Source organism: Athene noctua, chromosome 1, assembly GCF_965140245.1.
Source record: "Athene noctua chromosome 1, bAthNoc1.hap1.1, whole genome shotgun sequence".
NCBI classification, from domain to species: domain Eukaryota; kingdom Metazoa; phylum Chordata; class Aves; order Strigiformes; family Strigidae; genus Athene; species Athene noctua.
In genome coordinates, this window is record NC_134037.1 from 220,287,270 (window position 1) to 220,301,450 (window position 14,181).

Here is a 14,181-nt window from a genome sequence, read left to right on the forward strand (position 1 = left end):
CAGATTCTGCAATGAAAAGACTTGGCATTGCTGGGAGATCATCTGCCAAATCAATTAATGACACTTTGGATGTGGAGGCTGAGCCACTGATGGCATTTTGTCCTAGAAGATGGTATGAAACAGGCATTTAGTGTCTTTGTGCAGACTTTCTGCTCCATTCTGCCTGAAGCAGGGAAAGAATTGGAAAGGGTGTGTCCCATATATATAAAGTGTACAGTAAAAAGCTTCTAAAAAATACTGAAAGCAAAAGGCAAACTTTAGGAAAATTTAATAACAAATAAAGATGAAATAAAAGAATATGACTTGCATGAACTTGGCAGAGGTAAGAGAAAATGGTTATCTGCTGGGGAGTGAAAATGTAAGAAGATAAAAGACTTTTAAAATACATTTAAAATACTTTGAAAATACATCTTTGGTGTGTTTGGCTGCTTGGTATCATAGTTTTTTGTCACATCAGTTTTTTTAGTACAAATAAATTTTGTGAAATGATCTGTTGCATTAAAAGGCTTTGATCATGAACTGACCTGCTAGAACAGTAAAAACCTACTCTCTTGCACATTACTCTGAATTTAATAAATAGTAATAATTTCTTTTCCTTTGAAAGATCACTATTATTCCTCTGTTTCAACAGTCCCCTTACTTTCCTGTATTGCGAGCCATTTTTAGTTATTCTGATGAGTCACAGGGCTGTGCTGCCAGGATGTTCTGTTGTATAGCCAATGTATGATTCTGCAACATTTCACTTGATTCTCTTTTTGCTAGAACTTTGCCTACAATAACTTTGGCCCACTTAGCCCTAGATTTATCCCATCCAGGTTTCAAGCACATAACTGACATATGAGGTTAACACCTTCCTGAATATTCAATAGGCACCTTCAAAAGCTAAATTCAGCTTGCTTCACCACAATGCTGCCTATTCTCACTTCACTCAATACCTAGAGAAAACCTCAAGTGACTGCTAATATAGGCACCTCAGTTAGGTGGGATTAATCCAGGTCCTGAGGCCTTTAAATCAGTACTAAACACCTATGTTTAAAGATGTACTGTCTTTCATGCAGATACAATGGCTCTGGTACAAAATTTACTTGTGAAACTGTTGTTACACATTGGGCAGACTTGGTGTTCATAATGGCATCTATGACCTTTAAATCTGTGCAGCCAGAAGTTATGGCATAAGGTATAGTACTGATGTAAAGTGTCTACAGTTAGACCAACTGCAAAAATCTTCACTAGGTGAAAAGTATATTGAAATGTGTGTCAATGGGATATGCAGTCTTGCAATCACCAAATCATGTTGGGATATATACTAGTGGGTTGCAAAATAAAGCAAAGTTTGAACAGCCAACTTCAATTTGCAATCATCTTCAGTATACAGCATAATTTAGAACAATTTATACCAACATCCTTTTTTTTTTTTTTCTTGAGATAATTTTGGATTGCAAAAATTTGCTTTCCTTCCCTGTATGACTGCGTTTCACTTTGCTATGGAGGATTGTTTCTTGATGAACTAACAGCTGATATTCAGCTTATAGCAGCCCTCTTTTGTTATGGTGCAAATGAGCTTGCTATATTACGGTTGCTGAGATTGTTGCAGAAACTCTTGGTTTCTTCATCAAAGTGGTTTTCCACATACAAAATCAATGGGAACATTTTCTGAACCTTCAGTACTTCCCTTGTCCCATCCTTTGTGCTTGTTTGTCTGTTCTTACTCAGTTCCATCATCTTCTGGCATTGTTCTTGACTAATTGTAATGGGCTGATTCCTAACATGTGTTGTCAATGGATTGTTTGCTGGCATATCTCACAATATTACCGTCTACTTCAGTCTCTTATAAATTTTGGTGTTTTTATACTGTGGAAATTTAATAAACAGACTGGTAATTTAGAAAAAGAAATGTCAGCAAGATGTGTGGGATAGGACAAGGCCTACTATATATCCCATATTGTTCAAATGCAATTGTTTCTTTTCAAAGCAGCACAGCTGTTCAACAATCACGGACTATCTGTATCCCATATGCTAAAGCCAGATGTCAATATCACTGTGTGTGAATTTGCAATGCACTATTCAGAACAGTCAAACCATATTTCAGGGGAGGACATTGTCCAGGGAACTGAAGAGGGAGAGTTTCCAGCACAACCCCTTGCCAAAGTAGTAATAAATCCTTTCTTTAGGGATTAAGCAAAAGCTCTGCATTATGTAGAAAACTAACTCTACTTTCTTAACCAATAAAGCCACAAAAGCACAAACCAATGTTTTAAAAAAATGCTCACCTCTCCTCACTGCCTGTGAAAGGCACAGAGTGTGAGCAGCTCAGATGAAAACATCTACTTTTTGTCAAACGAATCCCACCCTCAGTGTATAGTCACATGTGATTATGAAAGCACAGATTTACTATTCTCCTCCCCTACAGCGCCTGCTGTATCTTCCCACTCATTCCACCCCCCCCTCCATGAGATATGTTCATCATATGTGTCTTCCCCTCTGATCCCTTTAAACGCTCTTTGCTCAGCCAGTACTGCTGAGGTAGGTGGAAACCTACCACCACTCCAGTGGCGGCAGCAGCACTGAAGAAGCATTGTTTTCTTGGCCGTTTATTTTCTAGTCTTCTAGTGGGGGCTCAGTTTTCTTCTTGCTCCCTATCTGAGTGCTATCACTCCAGACCACTTAGCTGGGTGGATTCAGCAGGTCATTGACAGGTCCTCTGTCCTGTGGAGCACAACATCTATGTCAGGGTTAGAGGGGTTGGAGGTTGGAGCAGAACCCTCACACATACCAGGATGACTCTGAAGATGATATAAAAAAATAGAGACTATAATGAAGATCTTTATAGAGACCTACAGTTGTGATGCCATGGAGCAAATTCTTTCTGGGGTAAACCAAATGTTAGTAATAAGACATAGAAATTCCAGACAAAACTAATGAGAAATGAAAAGAGAAGTGATGTGGTATTCAGCTTTCTGAAAGGCAATTGTTAGCCAAAAGGAAGGGGCAAAAACATAGAATACATGCTGAATAAAAGGAAATACATTATTGGGTTTCCTTTTTTATTGACTGAAACTCTGGGGTCCCATCACATACTGAGATCTCTACAGTTCATTATAATATAAATCCCACCCATTCTCCATGCACAGTGCACCTATTCATCATTAATGAACAACTATTCTTACACCATTAATTTTTGTACATCTACATCTGGGACTATTGCTGGCATGGAAGCAGCAAGACCCCCCAAGATGTGCTAGGAGTTTTAGTAGAAAATTGCACACTGAATCATGACCACTACAAGTTGCATGAATACAAGAGAATGGACTCACATTTCAAATAGTTTTATCCAGGATGATCTTTTTAAGTAAGAGACACTGCAGGTTTCTTTGTGCGCATGTAAATCAGTGGAGCACATGGAAATTAATTGCATATAAGAACAATTCAATGAGAATTTTTGCTGTGTGTATACCATTAATGGTTAAGAAACAGAAAGCTTTCATCAAAGTTGAAATGAGTCTGTTCTTTTTCGGTTATGAACATAGCTCGGTTTTTTTCCCCCCTTTACCATGCTAAGGACAGACGTAATTTACATTTTTCCTTTCCTGGAAGACACCAGATGGTTAACAGAGTGTTGCAGGAGCTGAATTCAGAGGAAAAGAGACAGATCTTATTTTCAAGAACTGTGTAAGGTTCTGAATTTCTGTTTGAAGGTTTTTACAGCACATTGTTCCCAACAGTTTATTGTATCCTGACTAAAGCAGTTTTGGGATACAATCCCATTAGGATAACTGTGTCTTGATATGTGCTAAAACTACTTCAAACTTTTGCCATCTGACTGAAAATGTTAACTTCTCAGGTGTTATCTTTATTTTTATATTTATTCACGAAAGAATGAAAAAATAATATATATTTGGCAGCACTCAGAAGAGTGACAGCAAAATAACCCCCAAAGAAGAAAGTCAGTCTCCTCTTACTGCACAATAAGGCACATTCGAATCTTTAAGACTGTATCTAAAGTAAAAATGTTCTAAAGCACCTGAGCAGCCTGACAGCCTACATCCCAATTTCAAGGATACATCCACATACTTCCTGAAAATCTTCAAGCACCTTAGCACCTCAACAGTTTGAGTCTCCATGAGTGATAACTCTGAGTCTAGTAGGTGTTTGGACAGAATCCAAGTAAGACAACAACCCTTCCCAAGAGATTTTGGGCCCCTCACTACAAAAAGGACATTGAATAACTCGAGCATGTCCAGAGAAGGGCAACGAAGCTGGTGCAGGGTCTGGAGCACAGGTCGTACGAGGAGCGGCTGAGGGAACTGGGGGTGTTTAGTCTGGAGAAGAGGAGGCTGAGGGGAGACCTCATCGCCCTTTACAGCTACCTGAAAGGAGGTTGCAGAGAGCTGGGGATGAGCCTCGTTAACCAAGTAACAAGTGATAGGACAAGAGGGAATGGCCTCAAGTTGCACCAGGAAAGGTTTAGACTGGATATTAGAAAGCATTTCTTTACAGAACGGGTTGTTAGGTGTTGGAATGGGCTGCCCAGGGAGGTGGTGGAGTCCCCATCCCTGGAGGTGTTCAACAGTTGGGTCGACATAGCGCTGAGGGATCTGGTGTAGTTCGGAACTGTCAGTGTGAGGTTAATGGTTGGACTGGATGATCTTCAAGGTCTTTTCCAACCTAGATGATTCTGTGTAAATCATATTGCTCCTTTATAGACCTATGCCCTAAACTTCATGCTGTAGACCAGGCTCAGCTAGTCACTCTACTTTCTTCCTGTTAGGAAGAAAAGTTTTTTCTCCTCATATTCTTCCTCTTGTTTTTTAAGCAAGATCCAGGTTTAAGACAGAACCTTACTTCCTTACTGCTGGAAGGAGAAGAGCGAACAATTCAGGAACCTGTTGGATAGGTTACTCAGCTGGGAGGGGGATACCTTTTCAGGTCCAGATCATAGAATCTCTTCTTTTTTCTAAATCCTATGTCTGTCTCATGCAAACTGCATAAACAGCTCTGGGAAGGGAATCAGGCATCTTCCTGCTCCCTGCAGAGTGCCCTAACTGTGAGGCTTCAGAGCTCCAAGCAAGTTAGTGCTCAGCATGTGGGACACCGAATCATCCTCTCAAGATGTCTAACCTTCTTACTTGTCTGACGAAGCTGCCTGAACACCTGATTTAGGTACTTTAACTTATTCCCTGAGCACTGGGCAGAAGATCTGTAGGTACTGCAAATAAAATGTTCAAAACAGGTGTTATGAAATTGGCTCTAAATCACTTTTCAAAGGTCTTGCAGAAGTCCTAAGTCCACTAAATGCACATGATAAAAATCACCCTGAGTAGTTTCTATTTTTACATATTTGTTTTCCCTCAGTCATTCTTGCATATGTTTAATCACTGGTAAATGGTGCACTAGTGCAGTCATTTCCTAACTGGGCTATGCTCCCTCCAATTGCAGACACTTATGTCGGCCAGGCAGCTAGGAGAAGACATCATCATCATTGCCATGAAGGTGTGTAGAAGATGGGGCAAGGCAGAAGACCAGTTGACAGTCTGCATGGCAACATGCCTGGCAGGAGGTGCCAATTCTCAGCCACAAATGTTGCCCTCACATTCTTCTCTTAAGGAGAAAACAAGAGAAATCAAAGCCTTCATAGGGACACAGTGTTGAAGAGGACAAAGAGCAATCCTAAAGAGAATAGCAGAGTGTAGTATAGCACTGCAAAGAATACAGTATTCATTCTCTGCTCTTGCCTCCCAGTGATTTTGCTGCCCTGCCCTTAGTACTTTATATTCTTTAGCTATTAAAGGAATTAAAAATTCAATAATGCACATTAAAAACTGCATCCTTGACCCGAAGGAATGAAAATAACTGTGGAGGCTCTCTAAACTTTCTCAAAGCACACAAAAACATTTATAATCCTGCAATTCATCAAAAAGCAGCAAATTGTTTCCTATATATCTTTATTCTATGCATCTTCAAGGCTTGTGTTAGTTTTATGCAGAAGGTCAAATTAATTCCACATGTAATTCAACACGGCAAGTGAAGCTGCATTGTGGCTTCATGTGGCCATATAGATTATCTAGACTATTCTTTAAAAACAACAAATTACCCTAGTTTAAAAGTATTTGTAATAAAACAAATAAGCGTTTCATCATGTTCCTTCCTGTGGCACATTAAAGCTGTGGCTGTTGGTCTTTTACTACATCTTAAATCTGTGACAGGGTATTGGAAGTGTTTTGTGGCCTGTGGTTTGAGGGGGTGTTTGGAGTAGATGTTCTCTGAATCCTTCAGGACTATCCTATTTTTTGCATGCAATTGGAAAGGACTGGTAATCTAGGTGGTCCCTTCTGTCCTATGATCTTATCCTTTGGTTTTTCAGACTCTTCACCATATACTTCACAATATATGTCTTTTAGACTCTTGGATTAGATTACTACTCTCAAACCACTGATGGAGAAAATTTAACTGTTTATTATAGAAAAAAATGTTCAAAGCATCAAGGACTTGGACAGTATTCACTTCCAACAGTGGGATATTAATCAGAAAACGTACATCTCACCATAGGTTAAAGAAACATCTTTCTCAGTTCTGTGACTTTTGCTGTGTTTTGTTTCTACTGAAACAAAGGTATTTTTCCATGTAAGGCAAATAGTTACTACTGTATCTAGCATCTACTTGAAACTCTGTCGGGCCATCCTGATTTATCTTTGTCAAATAGTAAGCCCTTGGCTACAGCCTTATTTTCCCCACAGGTGTAAAAAATGCAAAATTGTAATTTATAAACCAGAAGATGACAGAATCCCATTTGTGCAATACATCTAGATGCCAAAAGGTAATCTTATTACAAATAACACAATCTTCTCACAGCACTTGCTGTATTATTTTCCGGGTGGTCTAAAAAGTTGATTCAGAGAATAATGCCACAACAGCAACTTGTAGTTCCTAAGGCCAAATAGCCAGATGTGTCAATAATCAGTGTAAACTGGAAACAGATGTAGGTCCTTGTTGAATAATAAATGTAATGAAAATACTTCCTTAGCTCTCTCATGCTTTCACACACACAAGAATTTATGTCTTCCATATTTTTTTAATTGAATTTATTCACTGCTTCATTTTTATGTCACCAGGATCTCTTTCATAATCTTAGTCATTCCACAATGAACTAATAAAGATTAATATATCTACAGCAATTGCTTAATATCTGGTCAAATTGGTTCTACCTGATCATTTTATCAGGGAAATTCCTGATCATTGAGATAAAATGAAAACTGTTGAAGGCAGATGTGAAGGCCAAGTCTGGGTAGTCTCCCATACCTGCATAGTTTCTGCATGTGTATGAAAGTAGACAGTCTATATAGTTGATAACATGGTTCAGACCACTGGCAAAATCCCTGACATGACTAAATAGACTTAAGTACTGAGTGAAAGTAAAAACCATCTTTCAGGAATATGTTATGCTATCAGGATCTTTGTGAGGTGTTGTATGAAGCCACATGTCCAAACTTGATCTGTAACTTCAGCCCTTGTTTGCAAGTGATGACAGCTCAGTTATGCAAAAAGCTACTTTAAAACAGAATACCATCTTCACAACTAAAAATAAATACTTTGTGAGCTAAATATCCAGGTACTGTTTTTTAGATTGTGATGTTCAGCACCAATCAAAGAACCCCACCCCAACTTCTTAAAATGAGAGAAGTCATTTTTCTTACCTAAAGTTGTTTGAAGATTTCTGAACAATATTGAACCTCAGAGTAAGACAACCGTTTTCACTATACAGAAAATACAGCATACTGTCAGACCTATAAAGCCTTTATACAAAGCTTGTATTATTCCTTTTGAAACTAACTGGAACTGTCACCTTATGAAATTAAACAGGAAACTGGGAGAAAAGGATTATCTGCCTTGTTCCCCAGGTGCCAACATGCACTTTGATCTGCATCAAACCTTTATCAGTCAGAGCAGTCATGTCTGCATATGAAAAGTGCAAAGAGTAGTGAGGAAGAGCTCAGGAGTGTGAGTCATTGCCACCAACTGAACGGGAAAAACACTTCACATGCAAAACCCCAGAAAGGTGTTAGAGCACTCGTAACTTTTCCAAAAAATAAGTATGGAAGGATAACCAGCACTGCAGAAAAAAAGGGTTGCAAACTGATTATACTACTGTATTTCAAGGTGTTTTTATCCTGCAGGCTCTGGCTGCAGTCTGCAAGCGGACAGATTCAGTGGCAGTGCCAGTTTTGGGAATTCCCACCCCACCCAGCTCCAGCTATTCACTCCTCCTCCTCCTTCCTCCCAGTGCTGCAGTGCCAGGTCCTCTCTGCCTTAACCAGCACAATTATTCAAAAGACTGAGCTCTGAATACCCTTTTGTCGAAGCTTTTCCTTCACCCAGACCATTTCATCAATTCAGTGCGTGCTGTAGCTCTGAGTAGGTGGGTCAGCACAAGTGATGGGGTCTCTGCTCTGGAACAAAAGCTGGGCAGGAAGGTAGGGAGCAGAAGAGCCAAACTTTTTAAGGTGGCATTGCCCCATAGCTACTCTGTCCTGAAACTGCAGCTTCAGTAACACTGTGTTGCTCTTTCGAGTTTACTGTTGATGAAATCCCAAGTGGGTCAAATAATCTGTGTGAAGGGTATACTAATATTTATACATACACAAGTTTATTACCTTACCATAGGAATATGACTTACGAGTGATAGTTGTACATCAGCTCCCATGTGTCTCTTTGGATGTTGATAATGTGATAGAGAAAGAGAAGGTGGGCAGATTTAAGCAAATGGGAACAAAGTTGTACTCTGATTCTTGTGTATAAATTGCAGTCATTAAGTAATCATATCCATAGGCAATTAGGGATGTGTCTAATTTAAAATATATCCCTTACCCTAGTTTCAAAATCTTTGAACTCAAAATCAAGTGCAACAGAGGGCTAGATTTGATCTAACAACATTGTCATACAGCCATAGGGAAAATGAAAATTAAAAAGGTTAGTCACATTTACCAGATTACTGCAATTTAGTAAAGAGTAACACTAAAAGAGGTCAATGTCCAGAAGCACCTGAACACGATTCCCAATAGATGTTGTGGCAAAACCAAACTAAGACATTACTCAGATACTCAAAACGATGGGTTTTTTTCAGCTGGAGTTAGCTGATGGCATTATTGGTGTTTGTGACATTTAAAAGTCATGTTTCCTGTATCTAGTTTTGCTGTTCTCGCTGAAATGGATATTGAAAACCTGGTGAGAATTCATGCAACAGTGATCTGTGGTTTAGAAAATCTGCCTTATAAAATCAGATGAAAGCCATGCCCATAGCATTGCTCTCATAGCATTGCTCAGTTTTTGCTGCACAATCATCAGGACTACTCTATAGAACAGCAATACTCAACCACCTGACACGGGCTTCCATTAGATCTCTTAATTAAAAACCTGGAACTCATTATGAACTATTGTAGAAGCAGCTGATTTTTAAATTTAGGACCCTTTCAGACTCAGGGTGCAGGGTTGCTTAGGTTTCTCTCCTGCTCTCCAACATCCTGTCTCAGGAATGACCAGAGGTTCAGTTCTCTTCCAGCAGGGAAGAGACATCAAATTCAGTCTCCTACAAGCTGGGTACATATCATATGAGGGGGATGCTTTGTAAGAAACTTCTACATCTCATATGCCTGTTAACTTGGACAAGAGCCCCTGCTCCTACGTCACCATGCAGTATAGACGTGCAACTGGTCAGAGAAACACTGTGATGAGTAAACCCTAAATAGATCTTAAAGTCAAGCCATAGCAGTTTGTTGCCTTGTCTGCGAAATGAGTGTAATATCTCTCTGTTTAAAAAGGTTGTTAATGAGGATAAACACCTCAGAAGTTCTAAGTCATGGACAATATAGGTACCATATAGAAGCAGATAGGTAAGAGCAGTCATGTGATAGAGCAATTAAGATAGGTAGGTTCTGAAGCTCAAAGAGACCGTGACAGCTAATGTAATCATCTTCATTACATAGGCCCAAAAATGAAAGGAAAATTTTTGTAGCATATTGCTAGAGACGTCCTTCGGAAAGACTTCCCACCTTGGATTAGGCTTGGGGATTTGGGGAATTTGTCCTATGCATGTATAGTCTGTTACTAACAAGGGTTAATTAGCCTTGTGAAAAACTTCATCTTATTTTCTGCTTAAACTGTGTTGACTTAACTTAGAGCTATTAGTTCATGTAACAGCTTTGATAGATTACAGAATCATTGCAACACTGGCTGGAGCAATGCCTAAATACCTTTGAGAAACAGGCCTAAGCTATGTGCCCAAGGAAACCTGCTGGAAAAGGAACCTTGACTTCTCAAGTCCTGGACTGGCATTGAAATAATTTGCTCATTTTTTCCTAGCAGCTCTATGAACACAGAACACTTACCTGCCTTTTGGTATGTACAAATAAATATATAATATTCAAAATAATATAGAATAATAAAAAAATAGAGCATTTCCATGTACAAGAAAGAACTAAAATTTTGCTGCTTATCAGCCCCCAGTAACCTGAAAGCCCTTTGAACATAGTAGTTTCTTTCACTGTTATCTCGTGATAAACGATGGAAGAGGAAGTCTTTTCCAAGAGAAGATGACTCATAGAGAAGACTCTTAGGAACTTACAACATTCAGTACAGCTGGCAGTAAATAAAAAAGCTCTTTATATAACATTTTTTTTAGATCTTCCTTGTTCCAATAGTCACAAAGCACATCACACTAGTCAGTTTTTTCCACAGCATCTTTCAGCACATTAAATTATTATTTCCAGAAGGCTATGTTGATTAGCAAGTATATATTCTTAATGTTAGCAATCAAATATATAATTTCATAGGATAAATTAATTTGCACTGAATTCCATTTTACTGTAGTTACAGTACTTCTAGTATTTGATAAAGCTTAGATGTACATTGCAGTGTAGATGTATCAGACAGGATTGATATCAGTTAACTTGGAACATTTCTGAGTCCGTCATCCTCTTCTTCTGTTAAAATCCATTAAGAAAAAGTAAAGCATTATAAGTAAAAGGTTAATCTCATACTTTTGTAGATATGTGAAATGGTTCAAAAGAATCATGTTCCTTAGAAGTGCCTGTTTGTCTCCACTGACTACAAAGTGGTGACTAGCTCAGATACTGCTGTAACCTTCATTGTCTAAGGACAAAGGAGAAGCAAAGTTTTCAGGCAGAGGTAATATCTTCTATTTGAGCAACTATTAACATTAGTAGAAGTAGCAAAACTTCTGGACTTTTCAGTCTTTATGATTTGAAAAAGGCCTTGTAGGTCTAAAGCCTTGTCTTCTTTTCCCAACTATAACAACTGATCTAATAAAATTTCAACCTCTACCTATAATTCTGGCTTAGCTCAGATGGAAACATCTACATTGTAAACATCTACATCAGAAACATCTCGTTTGGGATAAATTAATCCCCCTTGACACTGATGAATGCATTTGTCAAGATGAACCTTTCTTCAGATTCCAGATGAGCAACAATTACTATTTTAGTTGCAAATTAAACCTCTGAATTAAATACATAGAGCCCACTGGGAACACTCATTCTCAAAGTTCTTGTTTACACTTCTCTTACAGTCCTGTACCTTGCTTGCCTAGTTTAACTACCTAATAAATATCTTACTCCCATAAAAGTTAGATATTCAGCACTGACATAACACTTTATGGGTAGGGAGGAATTATCCAAACAAAAAAACAAGAAGAAAGAAAAGGGAAAAAAGAAAATGAAAATTCTGCCAGGAAGGCAGATTGACTCATTGCTTCTGAAAGTATTTTCTTCAGAGACAGATTATTCAATCCAGAGAGACACGGCATCACCTAATGTGTACTCTGGGCAAGGTATCAAAATGCAACCCTTCCCACGTGTAGGCAATTATTCCTAAATCAGTAGGTATAATAATATCTATGGGCACAGCTTTCATTTACATTTTCACTCTTAGTACATAATGTTCTCAAATTTGTATCTTCCCTTATTTGAACCTGGCAGTTGTTAACTTACTTTTTTTTTTTTTTTTTTTCCGAATATTAGGCCTTTCAATTTGTCAAGGGTTATGGGAATATTAATAAAATAGTTCTGCTCTGGAAAATTTCGAACACTGTTTAGTCGTTGCTATGACCTTGATTATTAAGTAGATGTCTTATTGCAAGCTGTACATTCCTTACCTGTACCTCCCACTCTGCTTTGCTAGCCACATTAAGGAAAATCTTGCAGCCAAGATGGTAGTTGGGATATGTGATGGGAAGAAAAATAGAAGCAAGAAAGCATGGTTTTCCCTCTGTCATTTTTCATACTTTTCAGAATGACAGGGACAGGGAAGGGATCTGACCCCTGTCCTCGGCACTGGTGAGGCCGCCCCTCGATTCCTGTGTTCAGTTTTGGGCCCCTCGCTCCAAAAAGGACATTGAATGACTCGAGCGTGTCCAGAGAAGGGCAACGAAGCTAGTGCAGGGTCTGGAGCACAGGTCGTACGAGGAGCGGCTGAGGGAACTGGGGGTGTTTAGTCTGGAGAAGAGGAGGCTGAGGGGAGACCTCATCGCCCTCTACAGCTCCCTGAAAGAAGGTTGCAGAGAGCTGGGGATGAGTCTCTTTAACCAAGTAATAAGTGATAGAACAAGAGGGAATGGCCTCTAGTTGCACCAGGGAAGGTTTAGACTAGATATTAGGAAGCATTTCTTTACAGAACGGGTTGTTAGGCGTTTGAATGGGCTGCCCAGGGAGGTGGTGGAGTCCCCATCCCTGGAGGTGTTAAGGAGTCGGGTCGACATAGCGCTGAGGGATCTGGTGTAGGTGGGAACTCTCAGTGTGAGGTTAATTGTTGGACTGGATGATCTTCAAGGTCTTTTCCAACCTTGATGATTCTGTGATTCTGTGAAAAGACAGGACATTTTTTGCTAAAGACCAAAGTGAAAAAACCATTAATCCCTCTGATATCTCTTCACTCTTTTGTCAAAATTGGGTTTATTAAGAGCCAGCTGAGGTATTTCTGCAAAACATTGCATAGTGTGACACAAACATATTCCCTGCAGAGACTGAGAGCAGGATCCTCAGCCAAAGCATGGGGAATGTTTGCATTTTCACTGCTCAAGTTTACCCTCTTTTAGAGAAAGCTCATCACTTTTGATTCGATGTAACATACAGCTGTCTTGTGGTACTTCCATAGCCCTTAAATACAGTTAGCATTTTATACAGATATATTTTTTAATATGTAAAAATAGAGTGAATATATATATATATATATATATATATATATATATAAAAGTAGCCAATATAATTTGAGATCTGCTTGGTAATCCACTGAGCTTTTGTTCTTTTAGCATGAGATCAAAAATAGGTGTCATATGTCCTGAGGTGTGGTATGAGGACACTGGGAGGTGTCTAAGACTGCAAAGCCTTCAGGGATGTTGTTGGAGGACTGTGTAAGGCAGAGAGAGACAAACCTGAAGCAGTCTCATCCTTATCACACTGTACTGGGGTATTGTTTCAGAGGAACCACTTGCCTCACTACAGAGAATAGCCTGGCAGCAAATGAAGATTTATGCAACTTGGACTGTGAGGTAATATGGACCCAGGAATAAACTGAGGACCCAAGTTATTTGATAATGTAAAAGTATCCAGAGAGACCTGAGTCATGGTCAGTGCAAGTTTGTCAGATAAGAGTATATGTCCTACGTAGCAAGCATCTCCTTTTTCTACTTGTCCTGATCTTGAAAATAATGCATGTAAAAACCACAAGGATGGGCCATATAGCAACTCCAGAGATAGATGTCAAATACTACTTCAGTCTTGGTCTTCATCTGAGCCAAAGTATGTTATTGCAATGGATAATATTTGGTCTAGCATTTTTGCATTGTGGAGAAATGGATTTGAATGGAAACATGAAATGTAATTTTTTCAACACATAACTTATGCTAAAGGTTTTCAGAGAGTATTTCTTTCAGATGTTGTGAGTCTTGATTACTCTACTCTGTTCAGCTAAAGCGAAGATTATGGTTGACACCTACATAACTTTACAATCTTGTTGTCCTAGTTGAGAAAATTTCAGGCATCATTTTTCTTCATTTCAAAATTCCTCAGTCAAGTCAGATGAATAATCTGTTTTATTTTTTGTGGTTACTTGATAGCAGATCTAGTCTTGTACACATTGTACCAAACACTCTCGGCATTCACGTAAAGTCTGCTG